The sequence below is a fragment of the Citrus sinensis genome, chromosome 1 (genome assembly GCF_022201045.2).
Source record: "Citrus sinensis cultivar Valencia sweet orange chromosome 1, DVS_A1.0, whole genome shotgun sequence".
NCBI lineage: Eukaryota > Viridiplantae > Streptophyta > Magnoliopsida > Sapindales > Rutaceae > Citrus > Citrus sinensis.
In genome coordinates this window covers 23,444,461-23,461,183 of record NC_068556.1, presented here as the reverse complement: position 1 = coordinate 23,461,183, position 16,723 = coordinate 23,444,461, and the positions used below count along the sequence as shown (strand labels likewise).

The window sequence follows — 16,723 nt, the reverse complement described above, 5'->3', positions numbered from 1 at the left end:
CCACAATCTCCATGCCACCATAGAATTGAGCTGTCTGGTTGCTATCGATGACTGGCTCCCTGACAGTGATGACTTGGGGCCAGGGTAAACGTATGGCTGTTTATTCTTGTAGATATAATGACGATGACTGTACGTTGGTGCAGTAGGATTAAGCCTCCCTTCAGACTTCCTGGGGCAGCCGTAGAACTCGTGGAGGAGAGCGAAGCCCTCCTTGGCAACTTTAACAAGCTTCTCTGTTTGATGAGTTTGAGTTTGAGGGGCCATTGTGAATAAGAGCACAAGATTTTTCTTTAGGAAGCAGAACCAGTTTTTATTTGTTTTTTGTTTGTCTTGCTAGTAACGTTTGAGGACAAGCCCCTTTTACAGAAATCTTAAAGCCCTTTCACTTTTATATATTAAAGATTAATATTATGTCCCTTCATTAATGTTAAAAAACTGAAAAAAGGGGCAAACCATTAAATTGAGAACTGATGCTATTGAGAAATATCTATATGGCCAATGTTGTTATTTTACTAGCATTGTTGCCCCGTATCAAGAACAAAATGTCCCAAATTATACAGGGGCAGGGCGGCAGCACTATAAACTAATGGAGAAATCAGAAAAAGAAGAAGATTATTCCATCTGTGTTTCTATGGTTGATTATGGATCTGATAGATTCTTTTATTTGATATAGCTTCAGTTGCAATCCATTCTGATGTGTTAGATATAAATCTGTGAAAGAGAAAATTCTCTTCAGGAAACTACTTTTTTTAACAATTTTTTATAAGGAGAAAAAGGAAAAGGAAAAAGAACTGCATGATTATGCATTAATTAATTAATTAATTGGTTTGAGATGCTCCAGAGTGGACGTTTTAGAACCTTTCTTTAGACTAAATAGTTTAATGGATACGGGCAATGATAACTAACAAGATTCATAAATAAAGATCTTATTCTAAAAATAAATATGTTTGGTCCCAAAGAAGTATTTGGCGATAAATTCTCATTCTAGTTAACAGATTAAGTAGGATAAATATTTTTGTGGGTGCTAATTAATTGAACCCATCAAATCTATGAACTCGATGCAAGATGTTTAGCATTTGATGCACTATCTGAAAAATAAGTGATAAAAATAACCCTTATAATCATTGTTGATCATTTGAGGTTCAAAAGAAGCAGGATAAGATGGACATGACAATATTATATTGCCCAGGATTGAATTGAGATGAAAGTTCTTTTATCAGGAAGGTATCCCCAGAAAGGATTCTTCTTTTGCATCTGTTTACTTTTGAACGAATGCAGCATCAGTGGTAGGGCTGAATTTCAAGTTGCATGAATGGATTAAAAAAAGGAAAAAAAATGACATGACATTCATCAATTGGATAGTAAATATGGTGTAGATTTTTTTCCCTCCTCTTTTTGAAGTTGTAAAAATGGCTGTCTTATTAGGGAAATTGGGTCTAAAATCTTGGAATTAGTTAAGATGAAACCAAACAGAATCATCTTTACACTAGTTCTTTTCTCATTTAAGATAAAAACGGAAGCTGATGAAACACGATGGATTTCGTAAGTCTAAGCAAACGGCAAGATCAAAAGAGGATCTAAATCCTCAGTCTGTTGAATTTTATCGCAAATTAATTACAGCTTTTCTCTTCTACTCTTTTTAACTTTTCCTAAAAAATGGCATTCAATTACCGAAGAGCTGATTCCATCCATCAAAAGTGTATTGCTGCCATTCCTATACAGAAATCATTGGAATAATAATAATAATAGAAATTCAGGCCTGGGAAATGGGAGGATCTGGTGACTGTTCAGTTATCGACTTCTGACTTCTGTCTACGATAATTCTAATTAATATGTAAAATTTGCATGCAAATAAAGACACTGCAGCTGGAATATTGAGTTTTACTAATATTACAAATTACAAACGACATACAAGAGCACAAACCAATGCTGAAATTCATTACAAATTCAGTTTAAAATCAGTATAACTCATAATCAATCAGAGAGACACAGAGAGAGAAAGCAGAGCAGAGCTCCAAAGAGGCAGCATAATTCTAATAACTACAGAGGGTTTTTATTTATAATCAGCATTACTACAAGTCTACAAGGAGAGAATACTTTGAGCGGCAGCAAACACATAATTTAAGCTGCAAAGCTTCAAGTTGTTACTAGTACAATAAACCTGAGTGTATATACATACATGTTTAGTGATTTAGGTACATATATATACTCAAAAATGGAAATATATTATAAGAACGTAATTAAAAAGCCCTGCTACTGCGAATTGGTTTTCTCATACCGTGATCCACAATCTCCACGCCGTCATAAAATACAGCCGCCTGGGTGCTATCAATGACCGGCTCCCTCACTGTGTTGCTTGGGGCCCCTGGTAAACATATGATTGATGATGATCGTATGTTGACGTAGTAGAATTAAGCATCCCTCCAGACCTCCTGGGGCGCCCGTAGAACTCGTCCAAGAGAGCAAAACCCTCCAAAGCAACTTTAACAAGCTTGTCTGTCTGATGAGTTTGTGTTTGAGGAACCATATTTACTAAAAAAATACACAAGAAATTGCTTTAAGAAACAGAACTAGTTCTAATTTTGTTTCTTGTTTGCCTTTAACAATTTAGGCTAAGCCCCTCATATATATATATGAATCTTAAAGCCTTCCATACTCTATAGCTCCACATGCCCTTTTAGATATTAAAGATTAATATCAAGTAACTTCATTAATTGCTTTTCCAAATCTTTCTTTTGAGGACTCCGTTCATGTATATACTGGTATGTATGGAATATGATTCATTTGATGAAATAGAAAGACGGTATAAACAATGGCTATGGAGGAAAATAACAGTGTGTCTTTTAAACTACGGCCAGTGGTGTCAGCTTATATACTAGCATTAATGTTGCCCCACAAGAAAGAAAGAAGTGTCCCAAATTACAAAGGGTGGCAGGATAAGATGATTATTTTGAATGATCAGTAGCATTAGTGGTGGGGGTTAAATTTTAAATTTCATGGATTCAAGTAAAATTGATGTGACATTTATAGATTAGATAATGAAATGATGTAATAGATAATTTTTAAAGTCTTAGAAATTTACTATCCATTTGATGAACGGAAACTTAAGATGAATACATAACATTGCCTTCCTCTAAACCGAATCACATAACCTTATCTAGTTATCTTTCCACCCAGTTCTTATCCCATTTAAGAAAAAAAAGTTAAGGTGAGTGGTGGCATGATTCTCTTTTCTTTTTAATTTTTCCTAGAAAGTGGCGTTCAATTGCTGAAAAGCTGATTCCTTCTATCAAATTGTATTGCTGCCATATCCACAGATTATGAGGGAAAGAAAAAAGAAAAAAGAATGAAAGAAATTCAGTCCTGAGAAATGGGGATCAGATGTTTAAATTATTAGGAACGTCTGTCTTCTATCTCTGATAATTACTAATTAAAATTTGCATGCAAATAAAAGATTAAAGAGGCTGCCGCCCAAACTAATGAGTAGTTTTTACTAATATTGTGAATTACAATTACAAACAACATATAAGAGAACAAACCCATTACTGAAATTCACTAGAAATTCAACTTTAAAGATCACTATAACTCATTATGAATCAGAGAGACAGAGAAAGAGCGGAACTCCAAATTGGCAACATGATTATAGAAAGTACGGAAGAATATTATTTATAAACAGTTCTACAAGGAGAGAGCATGCTTTGATAAGCTGCAGCAAGCATATAAATTAAGCTGCAAGTTTCAAGTTAATTACCCCGTACTAGTACTAGTACTACAAAGTGGAGAATATATATACATACATGTCTAGTGATATAGGTAAATTTATACTCTGAAAGGAAAACACAAAAGCCTAATTAATATGCCCTGCAAATTTTTGTTCTAATATTATGATCCACAACCTCCATGCCACCATAAAATTGAGCTGCCTGGCTGCTATCGATGACCGGTGCCTTGACAGTGATTATCTGTGGGCCGTGATACAAGTATGTGCATTGATTAGTAGGAGGCCTACCTCCAGACTTCTTGGAGCCGCCACAGTACTCGTCCAAGAGAGCAAAGCCCTCCTTGGCAACTTCAACAAGCTTGTCTTTCTGCTGATAAGTTGGAGGAGCCATTAGCTAACTATGAGAGCAGAAGTTATATGTACTTTAGAAAACTAGAGAAGTTTTTGTTATTTGTTCGTAGTATTGCTTCTAGTGTTTGAGGCCAATGCCTTTTATAGAAATTAATCTTAAAGCCCTCTCTATAGCTTCATGAGCACTCTTTGATATTAGAGATTAATATCACGTCATCATGTTAAAAAGTGCAAAGAGGAAGGGAAAATTGGTCTCTCCAATCTTATCTTTTCGCCTTTCGGGATGATTCCGTTCAAATATACACTGTAACGGTCCATTGAACATGTCCCAAATTATAATTATAAATTAATTATTACCTGCCCAAAAACCTAAAAGAAATTAAGAAGATATTTGAAAATTTTACCTATCTAGTCATTTTCATAAAATTATTATTAAAACAGACTATGTAACTGAATTTCTTACCATGATAACCACGTATACCCATTTTAGATCAAATTGCCCTTAAAAGAAACAAAACGGATCTAAATCCACAAGCATGACATTGCTCACACCATCCCCATCTCTTTTCACGGTTTTTACTAGTTTCACCAACGACTTCCTTCAACAACCAACAAGCTTACTTCTTTAACCCTTCAAACTAATTTTGTTAAGATGAGGTTGTGTCCCATATGACAGATTAAGTGTTGGTTAAAATGTCTCTAAGAAGATTATTTCAATCATGTTGTTAAGTGTAAGAGAAAGAAATGAAAGCATGCCAATCGGGCCATTGAGCTCAATACACATGGGCGTTGGGCTCCATCATCTCCATTCTCATAGGCGATGGTCTTTATTGCCCATAACCAACACAGGCGATAGAAGCCAACTAGCGTGGGTAATGGCTATCATGGCACGCAAGCAACGCAGGCAATGACTTCCACTGTCCGTAACCAGCCAACACAGGCGATGACTTCCGTCGCCCACAAACAACACCGGCGATGGTTGCTATCGCTTGCAAGAAACACGGGCGATGGCTTCCATCACCTACAACTAACCAACATGTGTGATGACTTCCATAACCAATGTGGGCAATGGCTTCCATTGCTTGCAACCTACACATGCAATGACTGCCATCACCAGCGACCAATGGCTCTTATCACCCACAATCAATGTAACTGATGGTTTCCATAGCCCGCGAGCCATCACCTATAAACAACCAACACGAGTGATGACTTCCATCGCCTGCAGCCTACCAAGCTCTTTTAGGGATAATTTAGTCAAATATGGGTATAAATGGCTATTATGGTAAAAAAATTTGTTTTATGGTTAGTTTTGATAATGATTTTATAATCTACACAGTATAAATTTCCCAAGATATTTTCATATCGGTGCGTATGGATCTGATTCTTTTTTCAGAAAAATGCTTCAGCTACAATCCAATTATCGATGATGTTGGAAATGCTGTACATCTTAAAAAGAACAACTAGCTCTTAATTCGGATAGTACTTTATGCTTTTGCATGATTAAGTTGAGTTGAGGATAACACATTAATTAAGATTAAGATGCTCTAAAATGGATGCTTTAAGGATCCTTCTTTAGACTCATACAGTTTATTGAATGTGACTAAGCATATAATTAAAAACTTGATGTTGTTAGCTAAATATACAGTGGGACAATGTGTTTAAGGGCGCTCGGGAATAAATTCTTTATCACCAAGAACTTTTTCATGTACAAAAGAAAAAGGGAGAAGACAACAAAATTATTATTATTATTATTATTCTTCGAGTAAATAATCTAGCAGGCAAGCTGATGCTGATCACGTGAGGTCCGAAAGTGGCAGGATAATGTGGTAATTTCCTTCAGAAGCATGTTTCATGGGGGCATCTCTTCCCCCTTATAATTGAGATGAAGAATAAATACAGATAAAGCAAAATGATTTTTCTCATGATCCTGATATTGTGACCAGCAATGTTACCTACCTGGGATTGAATGGAAGTTTTAATCAGAAGGGTATCCACAGAAAGCAGTTCTTCCTTCAGCATCTTTTTACTTTTGAAGATTAAAGGATAAGTGCTGAACGTTAAATTTCAAGTTGCATAAATGGATACATACTAAATTGACTTGGTCCAACAAGCCTCGTGGGTTGAAAACCTTTTCAAGTATAAGCACAGATGCACGCAAATCACATAATCTTTCGGGAAACATACAATGGGATAATAATATCTGGGTCCTTGTGTTCTAATAAATTCAAAATAAATACAGAAAAATTAGAGTTTGTATCTTTCTTCATTCGGGTATTGGCTGATCGCCATGGTGTCGTGCCGCAGAGCTACTAGTTCTGTTAAGACGATAAGCTGATTTCAGTGAATCATAAAATCATTGAACAAAATCTAACAATGGGGTCCCGCGTCAAGAAATTACAAGATATAGTTTATTTTTTTATTTTGTTAAAAACCAGGGATCTATCTGTTATTATATCAATTTAACTTTTTTTCTTTCTTTTTTTTTTTAAATTTCGTTTCTCTTTTGGTTCTTTCATCACCTGCATGACGTTCGTGACGAAAATATTGTTCGTACTTATCAATTAATAATTTTCATTCAAAAATGTGAACGGGGTGTTATAATTATTCTGTAAATTTTAAAACTAAATTTAGCAACATATTCAAATGAGCCGATCCAGACGCAACGTTGGAATTCATTATTAATTATTCAACTACTACAAAATCAGTGTAACTCTTTATTTATCAGAGAGAGAGAGAGATCAAACTGCATATAAAAGCTAAATATTTTTATTTATAACACAGAAGGAGTAGAAATAGAAAATACACCCAAACTCTATGCAAATCCCAAACTAGACACTCTTCAGCTCAAGGAAGTCAGTGGACTCTTGTTTTTACTCACTAGCTTCCTCGGCAGGCCATGGCTACATATATTATTTATAAAGTACGTACTTCTGATACTTTTATAAGTACAAGGAGAGCGCGCACACACGCTTTGGGCAGCAGCAAGCAGCCAAGCATAATAGATTAAGCTGCAAGCTTCATCCTAATACAAGTACTAGTACTAGTACGAATGAGTATGTACTGATACTATAAGCCTAATTAATAATACACACCCTGCGAATTGGTTTTCTCATACTATGATCAACAACTGTCATGCCTTCGTATATTGATGATGATGATTGTATGATTGGGTAGGAGGAAGCTTTCCTCCATGTTTCTTGGGGCGACCGTACAACTCGTCCAAGAGATCGAAGCCTTCTCTGCCAATCCTAACAAGCCTGTCTGTCTGACGAGCCTGAGGAAGTGCCATTAGGGATGTATGTGTGTAAGAGCTGTCTGTCTGACGAGCCTGAGGAAGTGCCATTAGGGATGTATGTGTGTAAGAGCACAAGGAGATAATTAAGGAACAAAATAGATTTTCTTTTTAACTTGTTTTCTTTGTCTTGCTTCTAATGTTTGAGGCCAAGTGCCTTTTATAGGAAATCTTAAGGACCTCTATGCTTCACTCACTGTTAGACCTATTAATTAAAGATTGATAACATGCCACTTTAATCATGTTAAAACGATTAAAAAAGCAAGGGGCCCGCCGGCAATATGCCTTTCGAATATCTTATCAGTTTCATGCATGTGGATACCAAAGTAATTAACATTCTTTTTAGTAAAAACTCTAGGGGATTAAATAGACAACAATTATGATTAAGATGATCCAAAATGGACGCTTTAGAACATTTCTTTACAATGTTTGTTTTTTCAGATGTGAAAAATTAATAATAGTTGTGTTTAAATAAGGGGATTAGGGATATATAGATATTTTATCAACGAGTAATTTTTAAATTATTCAAATGTTAATATCTTATTTCTAAGGATGGTGATGCTTCCACCAACACTTTTGTTAACCCACCTCAATTTTAAAAAATAATTACAAATAGTGCATATAAATTTTAAATATTTCAAATAAAGAAGAATTGTAGAGAATTAGTTAATTAAATCTATCTTAATTATTCTTCTAACTTAGATTTCTTTTTTATTATATTTGACTACTAAGATTGCTTTAGTTTAAGTTTAAATTGATTATTTTACCCTTAAAAGGTAAAGTACCCAAAATTTTCTTTCACTTCAATATTTTTTAATTTTTATACAAAATTCATTATTTCTAAATAATGTGTCAATTCAACCTTATTAATATGATTATTAATCTCTTACTAAACTAATATAATGTCTCTATGGCAAAATACTCATGTAAACTATAAGATCATCAAAATTATATAATTTGCATGTAGAGTATTGAGAATTCTAAGATTTCAATTAAAAATGTTAGATTATATGTCATGAAAATTAAAATACATTAACTATTACATACAAAAACGTATATTTATTAGGCAATTTGTTTATTATATATCATAAGGGTTAAATAGTCAAATAAAACCTATATTGAAACAACTTGAATTGTCAAAGAAATCTAAGGAAAAGGATATAAGAAAGATTTAATTAATTAATTGTAAAAATTTTATTGTTGATTTTTTTTAAATTAATTTGAATTTACCGTCAATATTTTCTCAAAGTGGAAGGGTTTACACAAATAGTAGGTGAAAAAATTGCCACCTTATTTCAGGGATAAATGTTATTTGAATCCCTTTAGTTTGAGCTAATAATGAGATTTTGTTAGTCCTTGTACTATTCAGATAAAACATCCTTGTCATTTCAGTAATAGTTATTTTATCTAACTTTTCAAAAGTAAAATAGAAAAAATGTCTTATATTACCTAAGGAGAAAAAAGCCACCCAAACCCCTTATTCATAAATGGTTATACATAAGTCTTTTTTTATTATTACACCCTTTGATCATAACAACTCAAATATTAACTTGAGGATTTTTCATATCATCTTATACATAGTACATTTCATAGGGCGTTATACATACTTTTTTATTATTTTCAATTTACGTCATTTAGTTTATTGCATATAAATTAATGCAGATTTTGAAAGATACTAATAAACAAGAGTGAAGTTTATTTTGTTTCCCTAAATTAATTCATCAATAAGAATGACACTTTTTTTTTTGTTTAAGATAATAAGTTTTACAATGGCTAATTAGCATTATTGTTATTGTAACTGATTCATAGAACAAAATCATAAACATAATCACATAATCTTATCTTTGAGGGAACTCACTCTCACAATCATAATATTCGGATCCTCGGGGTTTAAAAAAATCACAAATATAAATAGTCAGAGAGGGAAATGAGTCTACGAGATATATCTTACTTTTTGAATTGTGATTTTATAAAAAATTAGGGACCTATATCTTATTATCTCGATTTAATTTGATACCAACAATATTGTTAAGGAAATTAATAATCACGGTAGTCAACAAAACATCTAATCACCTTGATTTGTTCACATAAGTAGATTACTGTATTCACTATGTATGTATTCAACTTTAAATTATTGTAACTAATAATTAGTCGGATAGAGAAAGAGATCACAGCTAAAATAGGAAACTGTATAACAGCATAACATTATAACAGAAAGAGGAGAGTTATTTAGAAAATACAAACAAGCCGTGTGCAAATTTCAAACTAGCTAGATATGTAGTACTCATCAGACATCAGCTCAACGGAGTGGGATTTTTTTTTTTTACTCACTATATACTCTGATGATATCAGCAGACTCCCAAACTTCCTCGGCCGGCCACAGCTACATATATAATGTTATATATATATATATATATATATATATATATATATATATATATATATATATATATATATAAGTACTTTTAAGAGTGAAAAAGAAAGTACTTTTAATTAAGTACAAGGACAGCTAGCATATATATTTTCAGCAGCAGCTAGCATGCATAATTTAAGATGCAAGCTTCAATTTAATACGACTACTAGTATAAAGTGAAGTGTTAGGTATCAAAGGACGATATATAAGCCTATAATTAGTAACCGTAGTCCCTGTAAAATTTTGTTTTTGTTGTACTAGAATCCGGAATTACCATGCCACCATATAATCGAGCGGCCTGGCTGCTATCAATTACCGGCCCCCTGAGGCCAGGGTATTGCCGATGATCATCACATGATTGAGTACCAGAAAGCATTCCTCCAGACTTCTTGGGGAAACTGTAGATCTCTTCTAAGAGAACAAAGCCTTCCATGCCAACCCTGACAAGCTTGTTTGACTGATGAGCTTGAGGTGATGCCATTAGGGATGTATAAGTGCACAGAATGCTTAATTAAGAAAATAAGATTTTTTTTAAAAAAATTTGTTTGTGTCTTGCTTGTAACATTTGAGGCCAGGTGCCCTTATATAGAAATTTAAGGCCTTCAATAAGGTTTACTCTTAATCCCCTGATATGATTTTGCGAATGTTAAAAGGACAAAAGGGTTAGGGAGAAATTGGCCTCTCCAAATCTTAACTTTTTGTGATTCCAATCAAATGCATATGTACTAATAGTCCATCTTTTGGTAGAATTTGGGAATATAAACTAATTATAGTGAATTTATTTTATTATTAATTTTTTTTCATTATTATTTCTTTTTGCTAGGCTCAACGGTCTCCGTTTACTAGCAATGTCGCCATGTCTTATAGTCATCAAACAAAGTGTCCCAAATGACACAGTGCGGTAGCACTATATGTTAAGGGAGATTGACACTTTCAGTAAGGAAAAAAATCGCATATTAATTAGTTGGGGCAATCATCAATTCTTTATTTAGTTTTTGAGTATGACTAAAACCATCTTTTTTCTTTTTTGTGTTATAGATTTGATGTCAAAAGGATCACGACTACAATAAAAATTATAGGGACAAGTAAGTCGTAAAACCCCAAAAATGTTTAAAGAAAAAGTAACAATTCCATATATTTTAATGGAAAGCATAGTACTTGCCCCAAAAACCAAAACTAGCTCGGAAGTAAATTTTTTTCATCTGACTCTGAGTTTCCGGTTGCGTTTGCGTATGGATCTAATGGATTCTTTTTATAGAAAATGCTTCTGCTTCAATCCCATTATTAAAGTGTTAGATATACATCTGAAAAAGAACTGCCTCGGGGGATACTTTATCTTTTTGTATTATTATCTGTTTAATTAATTATTAGTTGTGTGGATCCCAAATAACTTCCATTTAGATAACAAATTAAAAACTCGAGAACTATGCGTCAATTAAAATCAAGATGCTCCTAATTGGATGACTTAGAACCTTTCTTTAGACTAATATTTGTTTCTTCGATGGGACGAATCGTATATAATTAGTTAGGTAACAAATCATTTGTTCGATGGCTAAATAGCATTACTGTTACTATGATGATATTTCAGACAAATTATTCTTCTGAAGATAGTGAAGCAGGCAAGTTCACGTGAGGTCCAAAATTGGCATGATGAGATTGTAGTCTCCTTCAAAGCATGTTCCATGGGGGCATCTCTCACCCTTGTAATTGACATGCAAAGAATAAATACAGATAAAGCAAAACGAATTTGATCATGATCCTATATATGCTTCTATTTTGAGATCAACATGCCTGCCCGCTGGGGATTGAATAAAAGTTTTAATCAGAAGGGTATCCACAGGAAGCATTTCACTTTTGAAATTTAAAGCATATATAAGTGGCGGGGGTTAAATTCCAAGATGCGTGAATGGGTACATATAAAATTGACTTGATCCAACAAGCGTCGTCGGAGAAACACACAGTCACAGAATCTTATCTTTCAGGAAACTCCCTCAGTACTCTATATGGTTATCAATTTATCATGGGATGATAATATTTGGACCACTGAGTTCTAAAAAATTCACAAATAAATACATTTTGTTGTTTTTTTTTTTTTTCATTCGGGTCACTGCTGTTAGATTCTGTTAAGAATTTATTAATAAAATCTGACCGCTAAAAACGTGATAGAAATAAGTCTATAGATAAGCTGATTTCAGTGGTATCACGTACGCATTTCTAATGGAACTTGACGGTAAAGACAAGAGGTTTGCGGTCCCAAGTTCCAATATCATTTGCATGAGACATAATGGGTCGGTAGAGGAGGTGATGGGGTTGCAGTTAATCAAACAATACTAAAATAAAATCTCACAATATCACAATAAGGACATATATCAAAGAGACTACGAGATGTCTCTTAACTCTAGTGATTTTGCTAAAAATCAGGAACCTACATATTATTAACTACTCATTTTTTTTAGAGCACCACCAAATTTTACCCTTTAAATATTTATTTACCTACTTCTGTGAAAAAATAAGTTTTCCTTTTCAAGAGATATTAAATAAGAACAAGCTAAATTATTTTAATTAAATCTTTCCCTATCTTCTTTTTTTTCTCAACAAATTTGGTTATCCCCCGTTTTATCACTCCAACTATTTTAATCAAATCTTTATTTCTAAGTAATTTTGTGTTGATTTAAAATGTCATTATTATTATTATGTTTTAAGCATGTTTATCTTTTAATAATTCTGTTGATGTGCTCTTAATATTTTTTTCCCCTTTATGTATGTCCACTTTAATTTAATGCATGCTAATTAAAAGAACAACTAGTAATTAATAAATTAAACATATAATAATAGTTATAAAACTACTTGTAAATGTCAATAATTTGAAGAAAATTTTTTTCTGTGAAATGTACATGAGTTTAATGATATTTAATAGAGTTAAAAAAATCGTTAAATAACTGTTATCTTTTTAAAGGAAAATTAAATACTAATTATAGCCATTTATATTCCAAAGATAAAATATCAAGCAAATGATCCATTTACACATTTTTTTCCTTAATTTTTTTGTGTCAATTTTTGGGTATTATGAAAACAGTAGGGGTAATAAATAATATATATCAATTTTAGCGAGAGAAAAATTGATGCTCTCCGAAGTTATTACAAGCAATATACAAGAGTCGAAACCCAACGGTGAAATTCATCAATAATTCAAATCAGTATAATTCATGATATAATTGAAGAGAGAGAGAGATCAGAGCTCAAATAGAAGACTACATAACAGCAAACGATTTTTATTTATACGTTTGAAAATACAAACAACACAATGGAAATTTCAAATTAGCTAGAGCCTAGACACTCTTCAGCTCAAATAGGAAGTAGGATTTTTTTCCCTTTTTTTCAATTCACTAGCTTCCTCGGCCGGCCAGCGCTAGACATTATTTATACAAAGTACATACTTAAAGTAATACAAGGAGAGCATATATGCTCTTCCAGCAGCAGCAAGCATAAGTAATTAAGCTGCAAGCTTCAACCCTTACTACTGCCAATACAAAGTGTTTATTGATATTATAATTAATAATCTGCCCTACGAATATTTCTTCTTACAGTATGATCAACAACTACCCTCCCACCATAGGATTGAGCTGCCTGGTTACTATCGATGACCGGCTCCATGACTGTGATAACTTGGGGGCCGCGGTACACTCTATATTGTTGATGAACATATATAGCATGCTTGATCAGGAGGAAGCGTACCTACATGTTTCGTGGGGTACAACTTGTTCAAGATATCGAAGCCTTCCTTGCCGACCCTAGCAAGCTTGTCTCTCTGATGAGCTTGGGGAGGCGCCATTAGGGACATGATGTATGTACAAGACCACAAAGAGCTTAATTAATAAGGAAGCGAAAGACAAGTTTTTTCCTTTTTTAAAATTGTTTCCGTTAGTCTTGCTTCTAACGTTGGAGGCCAACCGCCTTTTATAGAAAATCTAAAGTTCCTTTATTGCTTCACATTCTTTGATCTATTAAAGATTAATATATCATGTCACTTCAATCATGTTACCCCTAAACAAAAAAAAAAAAAAAGCAAAAAGGCAAAGGGCAACATGCCTGATCCAATATTTATCTTACCAGTTTAGTGTATGTGGATCCCTAATTAACTGCTCTTAATTGACATTCTTTAAATTAACAAAAAAAATCTAATTAAGCATCATGCATTGTATAAATTTCAGATGCTCTTCTTTCTCTTTATATAGTGCCAATCTAGTTCAGGATTCTAAACTTTATTAAAATTCAAGAAAGCTAAAGTTATTAAATTGTATGGTTTAATAGTATAATATCATTATACTAGTATCAAGTCATGTGGTTACATGAAAAATAGAATAAATAAGGTGTGTCCATTCACTTGATAAATTAGTCTTTCAGGTTGGATACCTAAAAATTTTAAATCTAGTCTCAACATATTAAAAAGAAAAGTATCGCGAGATTCATCTTGATCTTCTTTAATTAATAATTAATAATGGATCAACTCAAAATGAATTCTCTCCTAGAACTCTCTCGTTTCTTTGGATGGCAGAAAATATTGATCATTTGCGATTCTTTTAAAAATATATATATGTGCCCTTTTATTTCATCACCTTCCCAACGTTCAATAATGACGATAAAAAAAAAAGCCAGCAATTTGCTTCTGATTTTGTCAAAATATTTTTGTTTATCATTGTGGTGGGTAAGGCCTTGAGGTGACAAGATCTTTTAGTTCTATTACAAAAGAAAACCAAAAGACAAACAATATAAAAAGGAATGAGATGCCAAATCCTTTAAAATTTAAATTAAAACCCACCTAGTAATAAAGTTTGTGAAAGGAAATTTGAAATTCCCTCAGGTGACATCCTTTAAATTAAGGGGAAAAAAATCTAATTAAGCATTATAAGTTTCAAATGCTCCTTTCTCTCTCTGTATATGTATATAGTGTTGATCTGGTTCAGAATTTTAAACTTTATTAAAGTCTGGAAAAACTACTAAATTATACAGTTTAATAATATAATGTTATTATATTATTAAATCATATGGTTACATGAAAAATAAGATAAATAATATATGACCATCCATTCAATAGATTAATCTTTCGAGTTGAATACTTAAAAATTTTAAACTTAATCTCAACATATCAAAAAGAAAAAAGCCGCCAGATTCACCTTGATCTTCTTTAATTAAAAATTAATAATGGATCAAATTCAAATGAATTTTCTCCTAGAACCCTCTCGTTTCTTTGGATGGCGGAAAATATTGATCATTTGCGATTCTTTTATGAGAATATATGTGCCCTTTTATTTCATCAGCTTCCTGACGTTCAATAATGACGATAAAAAAAGCCAGCAATTTGCTTCTGATTTTGTCAAAATATTTTTGTTTATCATTGTGGTAGGTAAGGCCTCGAGGTGGCAAGATCTTTAGTTCTTTTACAAAAGAAAACCAAAAGACAAACAATATTAAAAGTGATAAGATGCCAAAGCCTTTAAAATTTAAATTAAAACCCACCTAGCAATAAAGTTTGTGAAAGCAAATTTGAAATTCCTTCTGACACGTTTCCATGTTGTTGATGCCGAAATCTGAACCAATTGGTTAGTGACTCAGTTTCAGATCCCTGCATTAGCATTAAATTTGTTGGTGGGAAGCTGCTGGTCAATCTCCGAGAATATTCTCTGACTATGAGCAGAACATTCATGAGCATATAATCTTCAAGCTGACGATCAATAAGCACCTGAAATTACAGAGAATGGTAAGAGGTGCCGGAAGTTTTTCCGGCGTAAACCCTCTGATGCTCAAGTCAGTTATGAGGTTTATAGGAAAAACCAAATATGCCATTTCTCCTATGGCTTAATAAATATTGCCTTAAAACCAAAAGTTTTTTGAATAATTTTCAGAAAAGTAAAGTAGAGTCTCCAGAAAGAATTTCTCAGTCAGATCAAGAGAAAAAAGAGCCATCTCCTCCGTGTGGTTTTCTCGGGGTCTTTATAAAACACCTCACACCCACGACCTTAGATCGTGACAATAACCATTAATTGATCAAATTTGTGCCCTGCTTTTTCGGAGGAGCTTTGTGGTGGTTTATTTTAACTGAGTCTTTATTCTTGGTCATCACCTGGTCGAGGTGATCTGCTCAAGTTTAGACCACCTGGTCGAGGTGATCTGGTCAAGCTCATAGCACATGGTCGAGGTGATCTGCTCGAGCTCATAACACCTGGTCGAGGTGATCTGCTCGAGCTCATAGCACCTGGTCGAGGTGATCTACTCGAGCTCATAGCACCTGGTCGAGGTGGTCTGCTCCACCTCATAGCACCTGGTCGATGTGATCTGCTCAAGCTCATAACACCTGGTCGAGGTGATCTGCTCCACCTCATAGCACCTGGTCGAGGTGATCTGCTCCACCTCATAGCACTTGGTCGAGGTGATCTGCTCTATCTCATAGCACCTGGTCGATGTGATCTGCTCAAGCTCATAGCACCTGGTCGAGGTGATTTGCTCAAGCTCATACCACATGGTCATCTGCTCAAGCTCACACCACCTGGTCAAGGCGATCTGCTCAACCTCATTGTACCTGGTCGAGGTGATCTGCTCAAGCTCATACCACCTGGTCAAGGTGACCTGCTCAACCATTTGCTCACTTTCACTTGGAGGAGATCATGGTCGCTCTATTTAATTCCTCAAACACATGTGATGGATCAGGGGATAGAAAAAGGGCATTGATTAAGCACACTTGGCATCGATTAGCCAATGCTTGCCTGGTCTCGCCAAAATATATCTTTTACCTAAATGATGATTTGAAATAATTTGAACTCCAGTGGATAAATTTTGGCTAGACTGAGCAAGCATTGGCTTATTAGTGCCAAGTGTGCTTAATCAAACGTACTTTTTCTCCCTCCGATCCATCACTTGGAAAAAGATAAACATTATTTCTGGGCGAATC

The 16,723-nt window shown here is 33.7% G+C and overlaps 1 long non-coding RNA gene across 2 annotated transcripts; it reads left to right on the top strand.

Annotated features, from left to right (window-relative positions):
- Positions 1-15,830: 15,830 nt before the first annotated feature.
- On the top strand, positions 15,831-16,419 carry LOC127901953 (uncharacterized). 2 transcript variants are annotated; one of them, XR_008054356.1, is made up of 4 exons: positions 15,831-15,973; positions 16,007-16,039; positions 16,139-16,204; positions 16,271-16,419. It is a non-coding gene; the product is annotated as an uncharacterized LOC127901953 (long non-coding RNA). The 2 variants fall into 2 exon arrangements; XR_008054355.1 differs by having other exon boundaries at positions 15,901-16,039.
- Positions 16,420-16,723: the final 304 nt, after the last annotated feature.